The sequence below is a fragment of the Lepidochelys olivacea genome (assembly GCF_965140295.1).
Source record: "Lepidochelys olivacea isolate rLepOli2 genome assembly, chromosome: 3".
NCBI classification, from domain to species: Eukaryota; Metazoa; Chordata; order Testudines; family Cheloniidae; genus Lepidochelys; species Lepidochelys olivacea.
The window spans coordinates 97015411-97032013 of NC_140413.1; the positions used below are offsets into that span (position 1 = coordinate 97015411).

General features: G+C 47.6%; 1 protein-coding gene across 3 annotated transcripts in view; it reads left to right on the forward strand.

Annotated features, from left to right (window-relative positions):
* Nucleotides 1-16603, forward strand: part of NCOA7 (nuclear receptor coactivator 7) — a 169323-nt gene that overhangs the window by 64725 nt on the left and 87995 nt on the right. The window lies entirely within an intron of this gene.

A 16603-nucleotide genomic window follows, 5' to 3' on the forward strand; every position in this document is an offset into this window, starting at 1 on the left:
TGTGTATAAAATCTCCCCACTATATTTTCCACTCTACGCATTCGATGAAGTGAGCTGTAGCTCACGAAAGCTTATGCTCTAATAAATTTGTTAGTCTCTAAGGTGCCACAAGTCCTCCTGTTCTTTTTAGGGATACAGCCTAACATGGCTGCTACTCTGTAACCTGATCTACTGTATGTATATATAGTTCAGTTCTAAACTACTGTTATACACCCCTGTGGATTGTATTGAATTTGTTTCTGATAATTAATTAGGCCTTAGTAGAGCTCATTGCAGGGTTGGGTCTTAGGCTGTAGTTAGGATAAATTTAAGAATCACATCTGTTTTTACGGCAAAGAGTCCTGTGGCATCTATAAACTTAACAGACATATTGGAGCATAAGCTTTCGTGGGTTTTTAGCTTTTTTCTTTTTAGCTTTTCTTCACCTTGTGTCTCGTGTTTCTAAGGCCTTGTCTACATATTAGTTTTCACCAGTTTGAACAGGTGTAAACCCCTATGCAGATGTTCTTATTTCTGTTTAAAGTAGCTTATTTCAGTTTACTGTAATAATAATACCTTACTCACACATACTCTTGTCATCAATAGATCTTAAAGCACTTTACAAAGGAAGTCAGGATCATTATCTCCATGCTACAGATGGGGACACTGAGGCAGAGAGCCATGAAGTGTGACTTGCCCAAGGTCAGACATCAGCAGAGCCGGGAATAGAACAAAGGTCTCTGGCATCTGAGTTAAGTGCTCTATCTGCTAGGTCAGAGGTGGGCAAACTACGGCCTGCGAGCCACATCTGGCCCGCGGGACCGTCCTGCCCGGCCCCTGAGCTCCTGGCCAGGGAGGCTAGTCCCTGGCCCCTCCCCTGCTATACCCCTTCCCCTGCAGCTACGCTGCCACATGAGCAGCACGGTCCTGCAGCACAGAGCGGCAGTGTGTCTAGCTCTGGTCGGGCAGCTGCCAGACATGCTGCTCTGAGCAGCATGGTAAGGGGGTGGGGAGTTGGGTAAGGGGCAGGAGGTCCCGGGGGGGCATTCAGGGGACAGGGAGCAGTTGGATGGGGCAGAGGTTCTGGCGGGGTAGGGGATGGGGAACGAGGGGGATGTCCCGGGGGGGGCGGTCAGGGGAAAAGGAGCGGGGTGGGGAGGTTGGATGAGTGGGAGGTTCTGAGGGGGGTAGTCAGGGGGTGGGAAGTGGGAGGGGGCGGATAGGGGACAGGGACCAGGCTCTTTGAGGAGGCACAGCCTTCCTTACCTGGCCCTCCATACAGTTTCGCACCCCGATGTGGCCCTTGGGCCAAAAAGTTTGTCCACCCCCGTGCTAGGTCATACCTCCTTCCATTTAGTTTAAACCTGTTTCTAATCTATTTAAGATAAACTAAATTAAGCTGAGTTTAAATTGATATTCAGTGTCCACTCAGCCTTTTGCACTGGGTTAAATAAATCAGTTTAAAAATGCACCTTAAGTTAAAAACTGTGCATCTCTGTTGATAGGCAAGTCTAACTATACAGAGAAGGAATTAAGCAGTCAATATGTCTCCCCTTAAAAAGAGGCTATTGTAACATTATGGAGGGATTGGGGAGGCCTCAGCTGTGAGCACTGTTGTCAAACATCATAGGGGTTATGTGATAGCAGTATTGTTCATTACATTTTCATGCTAAAGGCCACTGAACAAATTCCCTTTGTACGGTAGGCTTTTGGATCTTAAAGTACAGCTGTGACAATGTGTTTAAGATTTTTAAACACAAACTCCATTATTTTTGTTTTTGTAACACAAGTTCTTCGAGTGATGGCCCCTATATGAATTCCATATGCGTGCCATGCGCCGGAACTGGAACTGCTTGTAGTAGTTTCTGTTGGCCGTGTGGTGTGTCCAAGGCTTTAAGAGGCTGTGTGGGTCGACGCCGCTCCAGTTCCCTCTTACTGCTGCATGGCCAGAGACGGAACCCCTCTTGCTCTTAGTCCACTCAGAAAATCTTGTCCGTTCCTTCCGAACTTCTGTAAATAGTTTTTCTAGTTGTATATAGTTATCTACCAGTTTTTAGTTAGTTAGGTCTCCCCTATTGGACTTTTTTCCCCTTGCAGGGCACTCCCCCATCCTGTGCTCTGTGCTTGCGCTCCTTTTCTGTGAGCGATGAGCATCAGCGCTGTCTCTATTTTCCCTGCAAAGCCCACGTTGTCGCCAGCTGCTCAGTCTGCCGGTCATTCCCGCCTCGAACTCAGAAAGCTAGGGAACTTTGCCTCCACAAACACCTGATGGAGGAGACTATGTGTCCACGGTGCAATCGGATCTGGCACTGTCGGATCTGCTGGAGCGGGCCCTTCCCATGCAGCACCAGTGGAATCGACACAGCCGCTGCAGGCCTACGGGGAACATAAGAAACATGGATATGGGCATAAGGGTGGCTTCCTAATGCGGACCACCTCTAAATGCTGCATTGCTTCCTCAAGCCTTCCTCCAGGTCAGGTGAGAAGTCGCATGTCAACACGGCTGCTCTGCCTCCTAAGAAATCTCATACAGAGCATAAGTCCAAGCGCCGCCGTGAACTGCCAGAGCCACCTCCAGCCGTGGTAACTGGTCCATCGCCTTCATCTCCAGCACTGTCGATGCTGCCAGGGCCATCCGGACTTTCACGCCCCGACCCACGCACACCACGATGCTTGTCCTCACTGACGCCTATGTCAGAGCTCATGCTGCCATATGCTGGCTCCCCTCGGCACCCAGGTCTCCGGTCGCCTTGAGGCTTCCATCTCCAGCAGATGAACCTTTCCTGTTGCAGCAGCACCCTGCTTTTCTCTGCCTCACACTGTCAATACCGCCAGTGGCTGACCCTCTTCTGCTCCAGGAGCACCCTGTTCCACCCCATCTTGCGCTGACAGCATCAATGGCCCTATCTCTGCTGGACCCATCCTCAGATTCTGAGTGGTCCTCCAAGCTGGACCCCACATTCTCCCCCGCACGTGTTGTACCAATAAAATAAAAACCAGCAGGATCTTATTAAAGGGAAAAAGGCAAAATACCACATTTATTGTGAATACAGAAAGAATCATAGTAAGCAGTTAGTTATAGTTATAACATTCCATTCAATCTCAAATTTATTCTCACATTCATTCATTCATTCATTCATTCATACACACACACACACACACAGGTTCTGCAAGGTTGTTATCATAGTTACCAGCCTTAGAGTTGCTCATGCCAAGCCACTGGCCAGGTGGCCTGGACATGAGGAGGGAGCAGGGCCTTGTCAGATGCTCATCTGATGCTCCTGGAAGTTGGTTTGCAGAATCAGACCCCAAAGTTCTCACTTTTTAGAGTCTATTTTTATAGGAATTTCTTCCTATGCCAGTCTATGGGAATTGCTTCATCATGCTGTTGCTGAATCAATCAGCAGATAGCACATTCCTGATGGCTCCAAGATGTTATCTTGTTCTTTGGTTCTCCCATCCTTGAGGCTGTTGGGTGGATTCCAGTCTGCCCACCGGGGGGGATCCTCTGATTATTTCCACTTGACGCCTTCTTCAGCCGATGGACACTGGATTCTTAGGCTGGCACCTCCCTGATCATTCAGTTATTATCCACACCAAGCATCCATCCACATACATCCTCTATCTCTATTTTAATCACAATGGTTAATACAACAAAAGGGCAGGGAGTCTCTGGGTGCTGTTTCTGTTGTTAGAGTATTGTTTTGAGTCTCTCTCTCTCTGTGAACTGCTTTGAGAACAGACTCTGTCTTAGAATGTACTAACACAATTAGCAGCTTGCAAGTTTCACACATAGAGGGAGAGAAACAGTACCAAAAACCAAGAGACCTCTTAATTAGTAATACCCTGGAATTTAAACTCTGGGGAATCAAACTCATTTGTGATTTTAATACAGAACTTCTTTAATATGATCCAACATAATCCCCCTTTTGACACTAAGATTTATAATCGTCAGTGTCACTTTCTATGTAGCCTATTCAAGAGAAGGTACTGTGAGACAATTTGAGTTTGTGATTCCAATTCATGCCACATACATGATCCTAGTGATGTATCTTTACTACAAGGTTCTGGGGCAACAGGCAAGGTGAGGCACACCCACTTTTGAGGAGTCCATTCGGTACAACCTCTAGTGTCCAATAGCTTCCCTCCCTCCCCAGCCCACTGGCTCAAGGTCCAGGGTAGCCAAAAGGATCCCATGTGTAATATGGGGAGTGGGTTAACCTTCAATACCTTTGCCTCCAGGGACTGTTGGTGTGCAATTTTGACAACAATTTCTCCCATTAACAAGTCTGGTTTACAATACTGGAAACATATTGCATCCATTCATATTGATAAGTGTCAAACAATTATCTCTTTCTTTTTTAACAAATGCATCAAACCCTTAATATTTCCCAATATGACCCAGAACATTTTGTGTTCCAAAGTAGCTAGTGCAAGTATCTGCATTTCAGTGCATCCCATAGCTATGCCTGTGTAGTTTCCTATTTCTAATATTTTTTTTTTCTTATGGATAAGCCATGTGGTAGTATTAAGCCATTACTAAAGATTCCATTGGCCTTTTAGGTTACCCAGACCAATTTGGACCAAGTCTACTTTGGCATGTACTTGTTTTTGTATCAGGCTGTCCTGTAGCTGGGACAGAAAGCTTAATTTATTTTTAAGTTCCTGCAGGTCTTCAGTATTTTTTTTTTTTTAAACACACAACAGTGCTAGCAACAACACAAAACACAAGACAAAACATAGAACACAGAACACAATTTCTATTGTGACAGTAGATTCATGGTATTGGGTTGCTTTTCAGCTGGCAGCTTTTCCTGATTTTCTGAAAGACAAAAAGAACATGTTTCTACCCCTTTTGGGGTGGCAGATTATTGCTTAAAATATTTCTTTTACAAATACCCTTGCTGATTGCAGGCAAAACAGAGAAATTGCCCCCATATTTTCCTGTTTTTGTTCTATAGGCAGGCCAGGTTTCAAAGGCTTTTATCTTTTAAGGGTTATGGGGAAATTATCCCACTGTTTAGTCATTAAATCCCTGAGTTTTCCTTCTTATACAGCAGACCAAGTTTATAATGTTTTTCCTGCTGTGTTAAGCTTTAAGTTTTATTTACAGGTAATAACTGAGAAGCATCATTACCATACGACCTTAAAGGATTTTTCCAAAAATCATACACACTATACGTTGTTACAGGGATACTTATTATCATTAAATTTATTAAAATTATCTTGTTATCCCATGCCTTTTATTTAGACAATTTGTTTGCTGACTAGGTATGTCCTTTATCTGCAGCTCCTTTGTGCTGCTAGTTCTTTCCTTCCTTTATCATTTAGGTAATTTGCATTTTCACAGAAACTTCCTGCTTTTGGATTTAAAGCCATCAGCAGCTCAGAGACTCTATCTTAAAAGGGACACAATCAACTTTCACCAGAGTTTTGATTACTTTTAACTTCTGCTTCCAAAACACACAGCAATCTGAAAAAGAAAACCCAACCTATTGTGGCTCCCTTTGGAGCCCTAATAGCATTTCAATTAAGTAGCATGGTATGTTTGCATTTCTTTTGCCCCTTCTACAATATACCCTGCACATGTTCTGGGGCAAATGCACATTCCTTCCATAGTTTAACTTCTATAACATTATCCAGATCCATTTTTACATAAGGTGTCACTATTTCTTTTTTTTGCTTACAGAGTTTTCATGTACCTTTATCAAAGTGACAGTCTGATTACTCAGAGCCATTTTAAGACACAGTGTTTCTAACATTGCTCCTTTTTGTTTTGTGCACCTCACCCCTGCTGTTGCTTCAGAGAGGCACTGTCTTTTTTAATTTTTTTTTTTTACTACAACTCTCATCTGCTATTTTGTTACAAAAACAAACAAACAAAAAACAAACAAAAAGAATCCAAATTTTTTTTTTATATTCTCCTGATTTTGACTGCCCTGCTGCAGCCACAACTTAAAAACATTTTAAATTTTGTAAAGCATTGAGTTACCTTTTAAGGGTTAAATGCCAAATCCCAAAGCCAAACAACACTAATTACCTGTGTCTAGCAAAAAGGTCTGTCAGTTTTGCAACTTTGAATTAAAGAGTCAAATGGATTTTTAGTGGCATTATTTAAAACAAAAACAAAACTAACTGGTCCTTAGAACTTTACATATTTACACACACACAGACAGATACATACACATTTTCTTTTCCTTAACATCCCTTCCACACTGCTCTGTTTTTTACATCTTACATTCCCTTTATACATTTGAGGCAGTTAAGTTCCAATAGAACCCTCTTATGTTCTTTTAGCAAATTTGACTAAATTGTCCAGTCAAATGATTTTAATCAGTTTATTTTTGCCTGGCTAATTTACAGACATTCCTTTGGAAAAGGGCCCATTTTTCTTTCAGAATGGCTGCAAAGAAACCAAGAATGCTCTAACACTTTTCCTTTTTAACATTTTCGGTTAAAAGTTGTTTGGGTGAAATACAAAGTTTAACTGCTTAATTCCCTCCAGCCTCTGCAGAGTTAACTTTTTTTTTCTTTTTTTTTTACTCTCTTTTCTCTTTGTAATTATGCCTGGGGGTGCCGTACATAGGGCCTTCTCCCCCTTTACCTGCGTCCCTCCAGCCTCTGCAGAGTTAACTTTTTCACTCTTTTTGTATTCCTGGAGTGCCTCTTTCACTATTTTCAGCTGGCTTTGGATATTTGTAGCCAGCACCTTCCAATTGTCTGCTCCCTTTTCCGTTTGTGCCTTTTCCTCTTTACATGAAGACAAGCGGAGGGAAGAATCCTTACATGCCTCCCACAACAACCAAATTGCTGCTGCATCTCTTTTGGCAGCACTAGAAGGTTTGTATATGAGGATATACTGAGCCAATCTATCCTCTAGGTCCGAAATAGTGCAGACATCAGCTAGGGCTTGTTTAGTCCAAGGACTGTGCCCAAATTTTTGAAGGATTTGTTTAAAAGGTGTAATTTCTTTAACAAAAGGTGAGGTTGGAGTTCCTTCTGACTCCATTCCTCCCTCTGGTACTCGCTTACCCTGTTTTCTTTTAAACATCTTAACATGGATATTTCAATCTCTTTGTCACTGCTGGTATTACTTAGCAAGTGACACAGCCTAGATTCTGAAATCATAGCTTAATCTATGCGTTTTTCCCCTGCTACCTTCTCGGAGGCCAGCAGGTCCGGTTAACCTGTTTCTCCCTGCTACCTTCTCGGAGGCCAGCAGGTCCGGTTAACCTGTTCTTCCCTGCTACCTTCTCGGAGGCCAGCAGGTCCCCTGCTACCTTCTCGGAGGCCAGCAGGTCTGGTTTAATCTGTTTTCCCTACTACCTTCTCGGAGGCCAGCAGGTCCCCTGCTACCTTCTCGGAGGCCAGCAGGTCTGGTTTAATCTGTTTTTCCTGCTACCTTCTCGGAGGCCAGCAGGTCCCCTGCTACCTTCTCGGAGGCCAGCAGGTCTGGTTTAATCTGTTTTCCCTACTACCTTCTCGGAGGCCAGCAGGTCCCCTGCTACCTTCTCGGAGGCCAGCAGGTCTGGTTTAATCTGTTTTTCCTGCTACCTTCTCGGAGGCCAGCAGGTCTGGTTTAATCTGTTTTTCCTGCTACCTTCTCGGAGGCCATCCCTACTACCTTCTCGGAGGCCAGCAGGTCTCCTGCTACCTTCTCGGAGGCCAGCAGGTCTGGTTTAATCTGTTTTTCCTGCTACCTTCTCGGAGGCCAGCAGGTCTGGTTTAATCTGTTTTTCCTGCTACCTTCTCGGAGGCCAGCAGGTCCCCTGCTACCTTCTCGGAGGCCAGCAGGTCTGGTTAACCTAATAGAAATGCCTAGCTCACTAGAGCTGGCGGTGTGCACACCAATATTTACAATAACTGAGGTTTTTTACCAATATTCCCCCTTTCGCAATTCTCCACCAAAATGTTGTACCAATAAAATAAAAACCAGCAGGATCTTATTAAAGGGAAAAAGGCAAAATACCACATTTATTGTGAATACAGAAAGAATCATAGTAAGCAGTTAGTTATAGTTATAACATTCCATTCAATCTCAAATTTATTCTCACATTCATTCATTCATTCATTCATTCATACACACACACACACACACAGGTTCTGCAAGGTTGTTATCATAGTTACCAGCCTTAGAGTTGCTCATGCCAAGCCACTGGCCAGGTGGCCTGGACATGAGGAGGGAGCAGGGCCTTGTCAGATGCTCATCTGATGCTCCTGGAAGTTGGTTTGCAGAATCAGACCCCAAAGTTCTCACTTTTTAGAGTCTATTTTTATAGGAATTTCTTCCTATGCCAGTCTATGGGAATTGCTTCATCATGCTGTTGCTGAATCAATCAGCAGATAGCACATTCCTGATGGCTCCAAGATGTTATCTTGTTCTTTGGTTCTCCCATCCTTGAGGCTGTTGGGTGGATTCCAGTCTGCCCACCGGGGGGGATCCTCTGATTATTTCCACTTGACGCCTTCTTCAGCCGATGGACACTGGATTCTTAGGCTGGCACCTCCCTGATCATTCAGTTATTATCCACACCAAGCATCCATCCACATACATCCTCTATCTCTATTTTAATCACAATGGTTAATACAACAAAAGGGCAGGGAGTCTCTGGGTGCTGTTTCTGTTGTTAGAGTATTGTTTTGAGTCTCTCTCTCTCTGTGAACTGCTTTGAGAACAGACTCTGTCTTAGAATGTACTAACACAATTAGCAGCTTGCAAGTTTCACACATAGAGGGAGAGAAACAGTACCAAAAACCAAGAGACCTCTTAATTAGTAATACCCTGGAATTTAAACTCTGGGGAATCAAACTCATTTGTGATTTTAATACAGAACTTCTTTAATATGATCCAACACACGCTCCTATAGCCCGGACCCTCAGTGCTAGCTGTCTCCTCAGGTGTATGGCCCTTCCACCGAGGCGTGGTTTCATTACCCCTGGGGGCCACTGTTAGGGGGCTTATTCCTTCACCCGCTTCCTTCCCTGGTCCTTCTCGCATGAACAGAGAGCAACAATACCCAAAGTCCAAAGGTGCAAACAATTCGATGTTTATTGGGGTGAACTTCCAGCAAGCATGATTCCAGTTTCCTTCCTTAATATCCTCCTTCCCAGCTCTGACACCACAGAGCCTTACACCTGTGTCCCTGTTCCCATTCCTGCCCTTAGCCAAACATTATTCCAGTTTCCTTACCCACATTCCTTGTTCCCATCTCCCCCTTTAGCAAAACATGATTCCAATTTCCTTACCCACATTCCCTGTTCCCATTTCCCCCACACACCCCTACCCCCTCACTTCCTGATTGACTGCAGACTATATAGTAAAACTTGAGTTCTGCTTTGCTATACCTTAACCAATCATTTTCCTGAAATTTAACTAACCAATCCTAACATATTGTAACATGATTATGTAACCAATTATATCCCACCACTTTAATTAGTTTACACCCAGCAAAATTAATTATACAGCAGACAGGAACAATCACAGAACCAGACAGAGATTATACAGACAAACAATAGCAAAGTGGGAACTATAATGACAAAACAACACAGAAGTGAGGATTTCACATCCCAGCTATTGATAAGTGAGTTCTTGCCAGACAGGATGCTATCAAACTAAGTTTCCTTTTACATCTTCTAGGCACTTCCCTTTCTCTGGAGGCGATAGGCATTATCAGGACAGGATTGTATTCCTAACAGCCCAATAGCACCTTATTTCAATGTGACTAGTTTGGAATGTGAGGATCTGACCATTCGCTTCCCAGCTTATGGCTGCCTCTGCTGCTTAGCCAAAGATCTTAGCCTAAGAACAGGGCCTCTAACTGTCACAGTAAGAGAAGGCCCCTACACTGGCAGACAGTGATTTTGATTCTCTTTTGTACCTCTGTAACTAGCCAAGTGATAAGAATACACCTAAATTCTTAGAGTATAGGCCTTTACAGACAGACCTGAATATCTATATCCTAACAGCCACCAATGCCCAGTGACCCATATGCCTGGCCCTACTGGCCTGCTTGGGATCCTTACCAGGACAGCGGGGTACCATTGCTGCCACCTCACCGGCCGTACCCTGCCTGCACCGCCTCTCCTTCTGTCTGCGACAAACCCTGGGAAGTCACAGCACCCACCACTGACACCGCTGGTCCTTACTGGAGCCTCCTCGTCAGTGGACGACATGCTTATCCTGCCTTCCTTCCCCCGCGACGACCATAGTCAGTGTGACGGGTTGGATCACAGAAACCCCCTTTGGGAATTGCCACCTGATGTGCTGAGACTACCTCTGAACCCGTTTTCCCTGCCAGCTTGGGACTTCAGTGCCCTGCCTGGTTGTGCCAGACACGCTAGCCTGCTGCAAACACAGACCCAGGTCTGAACCACGTCCCCCACAAGCTGCAGGCTTAACTGAAAACAGCTTAAGAAGTGCTCCTGTCTCCAACACTCAGGTACCCAGCTCCCAATGGGGTCCAAACCCCAAATAAATCCATTTTACCCTTTATAAAGCTTATACAGGGTAAACGCATCAAATGTTTTCCCTCTATAACACTGATAGAGAGAGATGCGCAGCTGTTCCACCCGCCCCCCCCAGGAATTAATTCAAACTCTGGATTAATTAATAAGTAAAAAGTGATTTTAGTAAATATAAAAAGTAGGATTTAAGTGGTTCCAAGTAATAACAGACAGAACAAAGTGAATTACCAAGCAAAATAAAATAAAACACACAAGTCTAAGCCTAATACAGTAAGAAAACTGAATACAGATAAAGTCTCACCCTCAGATATTTCAGTAAGCTTCTATCACAGACTGGACTCCTTCCTAGTCTGGGCCCAATCCTTTCCCCTGGTACAGCCCTTGTTCCAGCTCAGGTGGTAGCTAGGGGATTTCTCAGGACTTCAGCCCCCTTTGTTCTGTTCCACTCCCTTATATATCTTTTGCACAAGGTGGGAATCCTTTGTCCCTCTCTGGGTTCCCACCCCTCCTTCTAAATGGAAAAGCACCGGGTTAAAGACGGATGATCACATGTCACTGTATGACTTCATTACCCACTTGCCAGCACACAGGTATAGAGGAAGACTTACAAATAAACACAGACATCTACAGTCAATTGTCCTGGTTAATGGGAGCCATCAAGTTACCAAACCACCATTATTGGCCCACACTGCATAATTACAATAGGCCTTCAGAGTTATATTTCATATTTCTAGTTTCAGAGACAAGAGTGATACATTTATACAAATAGGATGACCACACTCAGTAGATTATAAGCTTTGTAATGATACTTTACAAGAGACCTTTTGTTGGAAGCATATTTCAGTTACATTATATTTACTCATTAGCATATTTTCATAAAATCATATAGAGTGCAACGTCACAGTCAGTACCAGGACCTGCTTTGGCGCATGGCTGCAGCTCTCAACCTTCCCGTGGAAGACGTTCAGGACCCACAGAACCAGTTCCTGGACATCCTGCAACCTTCTGGGCCTTCTTGTACTGCCCTACCTAGCCACAAAGCCATCCTACAGCCAGCTCAAGGAGTCTGGCACACCCCGGCTTCCTGTGCCCGTACCCCAAAGTGAGCGGAATGCCGGTACTTTGTGCCATCTAAGGGTACGGACTTCCTGTTTACTCACCTGTCTCCCAACTTGCTCATGGTTCATGCAGCGACTGAGTGTGCCCAACAGCAACACCTTAAGGCCACCCCTCCTCATCAGGTGGTGAAGAAACTTGACCTGCAAGGGCACAAGGTCTACTCCTTCGTAAGCCTCCAGTTCTTCACTGCCAACTACCAAGCCATCTTGGCGGAGTACGACTTCCTCTCTTAATCCAAGTTGACGGAGTTCCAGGCCTTTCTCCCGACAGAGAAACAGCAGGATTTTCAGGCCCTGTTGGTCGAGGTTAAGCTAGTTGCCAAAGTGGCCTTCCAAGCCGCGGTTGATGTTGCTGACTCCACATTGCGCTCTCTGGTGTCTGGGGTGGTGCTCCACCCGGATTCCTGGCTTCAGTCCTCTGGCTTTCCCAAGCAGGTCCAGACCATCCTAGAGGACCTTCCCTTTGACAACCACAAACTCTTCAGCGATAAAATGGATAAGTCTTAAAGACTCCTGTGCCACCCTCTGGTCGCTTGGTATCTATGTCCTGGCCCCAAATTGCAGGCAACGGCGGTCGTCCTTCCGACCCCACCCTCACACTGCCTACCAGCCCTACCCTCAACACCTGCAGACCCATTTCGCCAAAGCCCACGCACATAGTGACCTCGCTATTCTGCCGTTGCCACTTCCACCACCTCTAACTTCTCACAACATTCATCCAAGCAGTCCTTTTGACTCTTCCTCCGAGACCCACGAACCTCACTCCACTCCTCCCACAGCACCTCTGATCATTTTCAGGGGACTTCTTGCCCTGTTTGCCCACAACTGGGACAAGATCACTACCAACTGCTGGGTGCTGCATGTTGTTCACCAGGGGTACCCCATAGAGTTCCTCTCATTCCCTCCTTGTGGCCTGCCCCATGGTGGCCGTAGGTATCCTTCCCATTGCAATCTCCCCCGAGAGAAAGTGAACACCTTCCTCCGTAAGGCTGCCACAGAATGTGTCCCGTGCAGCTACCATGGCCGTAGTTTCAACTCTCCTATTTCCTTGTGCCGAAGAAGGGGGGTGGCCACCGCCCCAATTTGGATCTGTGGTTGCTGAACACATGCATACACAAGTTCTTCTTCAAGTGCTTGTTCACATCCATTCCACATTAGGTGTGCATGCGCCGCGTGCATGAGCGTCGGAAACTTTTTCCCTTAGCAGCTCCCATCGAGCCAGCAGGGCCCCCCGAGTGGCGCCACTGCGCCATGCATATCTACCCCCACCGGCCCGACGCCCTCCAGTTCCTTCTTACTGTCCGTGGCGGTGTTGGAACAACCTCTCTCTCTCTCTCGTAGAAGAGCAGTCCCTTAGTCTTTAGAGTAGCTGTTATCAGTTCGTAGACATACCTATTGTGGACACTTAAGTCATTAGGTGCTTGGAGGCCTCCAGCACCTGCCCCAGGCCACGGGGCATGCCACAGGCCCACAGCTTCAAGGCTTGCGCCACGTGCCGCAAACCTATGCCAATTAGTTACCCCCACGACTCGTGTCTATGTTGCCTGGGGAATGGACATCAAACTGAACGGTGTAGGATTTGCAAGGCGTTTAAGCCAAGGACAAGGAAAGAAAGAGACTTTCGTCTAAAGCAACTGTTGATGGAGGCTGCATTGCAGCCGCAGGGCCCGGCGCACCCAATGCCAGCTCAGGCTTCCTCAGTGCGTAGTGCCCCGGAGCCGTCGAGAGACCTGGCACCAGCTAAGCGCCGTAAACTGTTGGCCCCAGAGCGCCAGGCTAGGCCCCGGCACCTCTCTTCCTCCCTGGTGCGGCCCCTGGCGCAGCCGGAAGGAAGGCGCAGTCGTTCCCCGCACAGGAGGCTGGCGCCTTTAAGCCGCAGCCTCCCCCTCCACGTCAGTACCAGCCTCGCCATCGGCATGAGCCTTACCGTAGGCGAGGCAGGGATAACAGGCAATGGCGCAACAACAATAGTAACAATAATGTGCCGGGCCAGAACAAACCCCAACCGGGCACTAAGCCAGGCTTTTGAAGGTGCGTTCGAGGACAGCATACCAGACCAGTCACCGAATCCATCCCTTTGTTTCCTGAACTGCCTGTCCCGTTTCTCCCGTGTGTGGTCCACCATTACGTCAGACCTTTGGGTCTTACGCACGGTGTGGAACGGGTACTCGCTGCAGTTCGCCTCCCTCCCCCCTTCTAGCCCCCCTTCTGCATCCCTCTTCAGTGACCCCTCTCACAAACATCTCCTAGAGGAGGAAGTCCTCTCGCTGCTAGAGGCGGGGGCGGTACCTCATGGCCTCAGGGGAAAAGGGTTCTACTCCCAATACTTCCTCATCCCCAAGGCCAAAGAGGGCCTTCGCCCCATCCTAGACCTACGCGGGCTCAACAAGTACATGCAACAAGTTCCTGGTCAAGGTCTGGTTCCGCATGGTCTCTCTGGGCACCATCATCCCTTCCCTGGACCCCGGGAGACTGGTACTCTGCCCTTGACATGAAGGATGCGTACTTTCATATCACCATCCACCCAGCACATCGGCGGTTCCTATGCTTCACCGTGGACCGAGAACATTACCAGTTTGCGGTTCTCCCGTTCGGTCTAGCTGCGGCCCCAAGGGTGTTCACAAAGTGCATGGCGGTGGTGGCAGCCTTCTTACGGAGGCAGAGAATCCAGGTGTACCCGTAGCTTGTCGACTGGCTCCTGGCGGGCTGATACGAGGTGGAAGTGTGGGGCCATGTGGAGGTGGCCCTGAGGTTGTTCTGTGAGCTGGGGCTCCTGGTCAACGTCCCCAAGTCCATGCTTGTACCCACACAGAGAGTGGAATTCATAGGGGCGGGCCTGGACGTGGTGCAGGCCAGAGCAAGCCTTCCGGTATCCCGATTCCGAGCTATCCAGCAAGCGGTGGCCTCCCTGCGCCAGTTTCCAATGACAGTGGCCAGGTGCTGCCTGCGGCTGCTGGGCCACATGACAGCATGCATGCACGTGGTCAGGCATACCAGACTGAGACTCAGAACTCTGCAGGCGTGGCTCGCTTGGGTGTACCGTCCAGGCAGGGACCCCCTGGACTCGGTAGTGACAGCCCCAAGGGACATGCTGGACTCCCTGCTGTGGTGGCAGTCCCAGCCTGTGGTTTGTGAAGGCATCCCCTTTGCCGCCCCACAACCGGACCTGACGCTGGTGACATACGCATCAGACCATGGATGGGGGGCTTACCTGGGGGACCTCATGACATGGGTTGTGGTCTGGAGCAGAGCGGTCGCTCCATATCAGTGTGAAGGAGCTCAGGTCGGCTCATCTCGCCTGCCAGACCTTTCACGCCACTCTGAGTGGTCACAGCGTGACAGTTCTGACAGCCAACACTACTACCATGTTTTATATAAGCAAACAAGGCAGGGCTCATTCCTCGCTACTCTGTCGTGAGGCTCTCCTCCTCTGGGATCTTTGCATAGCCCATGCAATTCACCTTGAGGCATCCTATCTCCCAGGGGTACAAAACGAGCTGGCGGACTCCCTCAGCAGGTCGTACCGCATGCACGAGTGGACATCAGGGCGGACGTCGTGCTTTCGGTCTTCCGCAGGTTGGGGTTTCCCCGGGTAGACCTGTTTGCCACCAGGGCCAACACCCAGTGCCCGCGGTTCTGCTCGTTTCAGGACCGCAGCCCGGATTCGCTTGCAGACGCGTTTGCGATCCCGTGGAGAGGGGGCTTGATGTATGCCTTCCCCCTGCTCCCCTTGGTGCACAAGGTCCTACTCAAGGTGAGCAGGGACAGGGCGGCGGTGATCCTCATCGCCCCAGTCTGGACCCACCAGCACTGGTACACATCGCTCCTAGAGCTGTCGGTGGAGGCCCCAGTAGTCCTGCCCCTACACCGGGACCTCATTACACAGGACAGCGGGCGGCTTCTCCATCTCGACCTACAGTTACTGCACCTGACGGCGTTGAGGCTCTGTGGCTAAACGCCCTGGAGAGCCAGTGCTCCCTTCCAGTGCAGCAGATTCTGCTTGGCAGTAGAAAGCCCTCTACCATGGCGGCCTATATGGCCAAGTGGAAAAGGTTCTCGTATTGGTGTGAACCCCGCCAGATGCGGCTGTGCCAGGCCCTGGTGCAGGCCATCCAGGAGTACCTCCTGCAAGTCAAGCAGCAAGGGCAAGCCCCGTCCTCACTCAGAGTGCACCTGGCGGCCATCTCCGCCTTCCGTCCGGGGTTCTCAGGGGGCTAGTGTTTTCCCACCCAATGGTGGGGCGGTTCCTTAAAGGGCTGGACGGTGGTTCCTGTACTCCTGCCCACCAGTCCCTCCATGGAACCTTAACCATGGTTGCCATCCATGTACATGCATCCGGCAGTTCCTTTCCCTCCGTGGCCACATGGAGGGAACACAAAGTTTATAAATGTGCAATATAATAAAGACAGGACATTTTTAAAAGCTGTACTAAGACCGTGTCCAGAGATGTTTATGCCAAATATAAATTTGTGGACCGAGATTTTCAAAAGCAACTAGTGATTTTGGGTGCTGCAATTTTTAGGTTCCCCGTTTGAGACACCTGATTGGCTCTGGTTATCAGAAAATGCTGCCCATTTGTGCTGCCCAAGTTGAGACACCTTAAAGGGGCCTGACACCCATCCTCTGAAAATCAGGCCCCTTTATGGTGTCTCAACTTGGGCAGCACAAATCGAGGCATCTGAAATCATTAGTCACTTTTGAAAATCTTGACCCCCCTCCTGGATTTTTTTACTGTAAACTCTGAGCCAGGAAACATATTAATACTATAATATCTTGGTATGTTACAAATATATCTGATGGAAGTACACCTCTTTTGCAATCCTTGTATGTATGTTGGTTTTCCCTTCCCATCCTATTCCATGTCATGAAACATTTTAATAACTGTAATGGATCCTTAATAGTTGTAGTTTTATGGCTATCTTCTCTCAATGCACATACATAATGACTGTTATCAGCCTCAGAGAACAACATATAGCATCCTCCTTAGTATCCCTGTAACTGAAAAGCTATTAATGCACTAGAGGGAAGGATCATTGAGGTTA